Source organism: Otolemur garnettii, unplaced genomic scaffold, assembly GCF_000181295.1.
Source record: "Otolemur garnettii isolate 467f Iridium unplaced genomic scaffold, OtoGar3 scaffold00027, whole genome shotgun sequence".
NCBI classification, from domain to species: domain Eukaryota; kingdom Metazoa; phylum Chordata; class Mammalia; order Primates; family Galagidae; genus Otolemur; species Otolemur garnettii.
The window spans coordinates 16,047,663-16,052,266 of record NW_003852422.1 but is presented as its reverse complement, the minus strand read 5'-3'; the positions used below and the strand labels follow the sequence as shown (position 1 = coordinate 16,052,266).

The window sequence follows — 4,604 nt, the reverse complement described above, 5'->3', positions numbered from 1 at the left end:
AGCAGGATCCTCCCTGAACTCGCAGTGCCCAGGGACGTGCTTCCCAGAGGAAGGGAGCGCCCCCACGTGGCTGCACTGAGTTTCTTCTTCAGGGGCGCAATCGCTGCATATGAGCTCCAATGCCCGAGGGAGAAACTGAACCTTAAGGAAGCCGGGGTCACGCAGCCAAGTGGGTGGCATAAGTGTGATTGAACCTGGGAACTTACCCACATGCTAGTTTGCCTCCCCAGTGGGGTATGTGTGGCGATTCTTCCTTATAAGCACAGGGAAAACTGATAGGATTACCTGCTATTCTCAGTACAGCCGTCAGAGTGACACAAGTCAAAGTCAGCTGGGTCAGTCATCTGCTGACTGGCCTCACCCATCACTCCCCTACTTGCTGACTCTGGACCAGCCACACTGGACCAACAGGCCAAGCACACCCCCCACCCCACCTGGTTCAGGGCCTTTGGGTGTGCTGGTCCCTCTGGGTAGAGGGACCAGCTTTTCTGTTAGATTCTAAGATCTTCTCTGCAGGGCTTTCTTCTTCGTGTCTCTCAGGTGTCAGAACAAATGCCACCTTTTCAGAGCAGCTTTCGCAGACCTCTCAAAATAAAAAAGCCCAGAACTGTTTCTGGCACAGAATGGCTCACTATGTATAATATCTGCGAGTGGGTGGATTAAACGAGCGCTTGCATGGACTATGCCCTAAGCCTCCTCACCAGGAGGGCGCCATGCCCTCCCCACATCATGCCATCTGCCCTGTGGAGGAGGCTCACCCAGGTGTCTTCTACCCTGGCTGTACACTAGAGTCACCTGGGGAGCTTCCACATCCCACCAATGCTTCCAGCCCCACCTTGCAGCAGAATCTCTGCAGTTGCCCAGGCAACTGACTTTTGGAAGAGTATTCTAATATGCCTCCAGGATCAACCTTTGTCCCTGGGAGCTTTGGGTTCATTTCTCGATTTCTTGGTACTACCTTTTTTTTTTTTTTTTTTGGAGACAGACTCACTCTCTCACCCTGTATGAAGTGCTGTGGCACCATCAGAGCTCACAGCAACCTCAAAGTCCTGGGCTCAACTCATCCTTTTTTTTCAGCCTCCTCACCAGGAGGAAATTCCTTCCTTAATAGCTGGGACTACAGATGCTCACTACCACACCTGGCTACTTTTTCTATTTTTAGTAGAGACAGGGTCTTGCTCTTGCTCAGGCTGGTCTCCAACTCCTGAGCTCAAGCCAATCCACCTGCCTTGGCCTTCCAGAATGCTAGGATTACAGGAGTAAGTCACCATGCCCAGCCTGGGCATTACATTTTTAGAGCTGTCCTGACATACCAGCCAGGAGAAACAATTACACAGTTAAAATGAGCACAGTCATCATATTTCCTTAAGATCCAGGAGAGAAGGGCCCAGGGGAATGTGGAACTGAGATAAGCCTGCTGCTGCCTAAGGCAGGATCGTGAGGTCTCTGTTTGCAAATCATTTCTGAGGAAATGAACAAACTTGCACCAAATCTACTTCTGGATTAACTGATTACCCTAATGGACGTTTCAGGGATCTCCTTTTCAATGTCCAAATCAAACTTAAGCATTGTCCTTATTTTCAGTGAAAATGCAACTGCATTGTATTTCTTGGAGTACTACACAAGCCCTACTGCCGGTTTGGGCCGTTCCTTGTGGGTCTCTTTCTAAGCATTTTCCTGCATCAGAACCAGGAAAACATTCTACAGACCAAGGTATAGTTCCCCTGGGCCTCACGGTATGATGGGGACTGGTATGGCCCATTTGGCCGGGATCTTCTAAAGCCCTGGGCAGCGGAGTCAGACTGCCGGTATTGCAGTGCAGTAGGTTATCATACCAAAGAATAAGAAGGACTTTATCTCTTGCCAGAACTTGATTCTCCGCTTTCTTCATTGAGTTCCCTTTATTAAGGTCCCACCCGTAGGAACCTCGGAACATACCCAAAGAAACTACTGGTGTGGGAACATACACCTGGTGAGATTACAATGGCAAGACCCTTTTCTGGAAGAGGATAGTGAATTGGGTTGGATTTTGAACAGGACATGCTCCATGGTTTCTACAGACAGGATTCTCAACCAGATTTTATGCTTCTGTCTGGCAAATTAGGACATGAGGGGCCTAGAGGGGAGGAGGGGAGAAGGTGTTATGTGCCTTCCAGGTACACCTTGACTACACATTTTCTCCTCTAAATCATTATGCCATGTTGGGATCATTCTGGTCTCCCTCCAGCCACAAGCTGGAAACCTGGACCCCACCTTCCCGATGACCACCTCCCCACTCTACTGGCCACCAAGCCCCACTGATTACTTCTCCTACCATCCTCTCACAGCCTCTCCAGCTGACCTCATTGAAGCTCTTCTGTGTCTCACCTGGACTTCTTCACTAGTTTTAATTCTAGTCTGTTGATCTCAGTTCCCCAAAACAACACCTTGGCCATGTCCTTGAACTGTGTAAAACCTTTCAATGGCTTCCTTTTGACCCCCAGGATAAGGCTAGATCTGCTCAGCAAGGCCCCAGGATGTGGCTCTGCCCATTCTTTAGTGCCGTCTCTCTTGCCACTCCCCGCCTGGTACTGTGTGTGTTGTTACAGCCACCTGCCCACGGTGCCTTTGACTGTGATGGCTCTCTCTTCTCTCTCTCTCTTTCTCACATACACACGGGCATTCCCAACACTCATGCAGTTGCTCATGCTTCCTTCTCTGCCTGGAACGTTCCTCTCTCCCCTCCTGCTTTCCCCCTGCACCCCTCCCTTTTGTCTCACTCTCTCTCTCCAGTCAAGGAAAGGGCAACTTTATTTCTGCCCCAGGTCTATAGGGCTTGGGCAGGAGGCTGCCCTGTGGAGAAAGGTGGAGGAGACTTACTTCACCTTCTTGGGGTGCAGGTCGTTGGTGTGGCTGCACTTCTCCTGTGGCAGTTGACAGCATGGGGGTGCAGGTGAGCATGACGTTTGTGGCAGATCATCTCATCACAGTTGTATTTCTGTAGGGAAGGAGAGAGGAGGGAAGGTTCAGTGGTGCCGCCTCTCACGTGCAGTACTAGGTGTGGGGTGGGCTCTTTCTGGGTGATGTAATCTGAAAGGGTGTGGCCATTCTCCACCTGTTTGCCCTCAAATAGGGGATGCCGCTGGTCAGGTGAGGTGCCCTCCTTGTGTTGGATTTTGGTTTTAACATTCTCAATGGTGTCACTGTGCTTGACCTCAAGAGTGATGGTCTTGTCGTCAGGGTCTTCACAAAGATCTGCAGCTCTGTGTCAGCCCTGTTGCTTCATTGAAGAGAAAGAGCTTGTCTCACTCTTACTCAGCCTCTAAGGCTCCCAGAAAGTTTTCGCCTCTGGGATGTCTTCCTGGACGGGGATTCGTACCATGCATTATTCTACTTGATAGACTGTGAGCTCCTGGAAGGCACATGCTGTCTTACCTCTGAATCCCTAGAATCTGGTTCTGAGATCCTGACTCGCTAAAGGCACTAAATATCCTTAATACATGAATGAATGAATGAATGAATGAAAGAAAGAAAGAAAGAAAGAGAAATTGCTTTCAATGGAAACAGGGCCAGGAGTTCCCTTGCACTGTTAGGATGCATCTCCTGCCCCAAACCCTTCTACTAGACCCTGATTTTGTCTGCCTAGGTTTTTTGAGGACCTCAACTGACATTTCAGAGAAATGGTTCCTGGAAAACCTTGTGTTGCTCCTGGCAGGAACAGGAGAGAGGACTTAACTCGAAGGAATAAATATAATAAATATATAGGCGCTTGTGACTATTTCTACAGATGGAAATTAGGCCACTTTCCTGGGAATGCCCAATTCCCTTGTAGATTAGAATGGAGGAGCCATGAATGAGGTGCTTCAACATAGGCCAGGTTACATGAAGGCTTCGGGGGGGAAAGGGCATGAGAAAGAGGGAAAATCCCAGATGAAGAGGGAGCATTTGGGGGTCAAGGGCTGGGGTCAGGACCAGGAAGTATGGAGTTGAAACATAAGCTGAGCCGAGCTGGAGAAACAGCACAGAGGGATTTGGTTGACCCAACTCAGAGCTTTAGAAGCTAGAAAATAACATGGCATCCAAGCTGGCAGAAGAGGGGCGTGCGCCGTGGGCTAGGAGAGGGATGTGCAGGATGCATCACAATAAAGGCAGACAAGGACAGAAAGAAGACACGATGCCCGTGATGACTCTGGGCAGACTGTAGGCCTGTTTATGCCAAAGACTTAGCAAAGGGGTAAAGAGGATCCTCGGCAAAAGAGAGCCCCTTGGGGTCATCTTTCCTCTCCTGACTAGGGTGGGCATCTCAGAGCCCGGTCTGAACACCGTGGGCTGATATGATGTCGGTTCAGTGCAGTGTAGATGCCATCACAGCAGCAGAGAAGAAAGAGATGATAGGTCTGGGTCTGAAAAGGGCAAGTGAGGTGACGTAAGATCTAAGATCTTGAATTGAGCCAAATATTAGGATTTGACTCATGAGGCTTTTCTTTGAGCTGAAAACTTCTCCATTCTCCCATTCCTCCCACCTCTCTATGTCCCTGATGACTTGGGTATCGTCCGGGGCAGGGGCCATGTGCTGTAGGCCCTCACATTTAGGGGCATGGGAGTAAAATTCATCAAGGGGCTTT

The 4,604-nt window shown here is 49.7% G+C and overlaps 1 pseudogene; it reads right to left on the bottom strand.

The window, feature by feature from the left end:
* Positions 1-2,855: 2,855 nt before the first annotated feature.
* LOC105886844 overlaps positions 2,856-4,604 on the bottom strand; it is a 17,459-nt pseudogene continuing 15,710 nt past the window's right edge.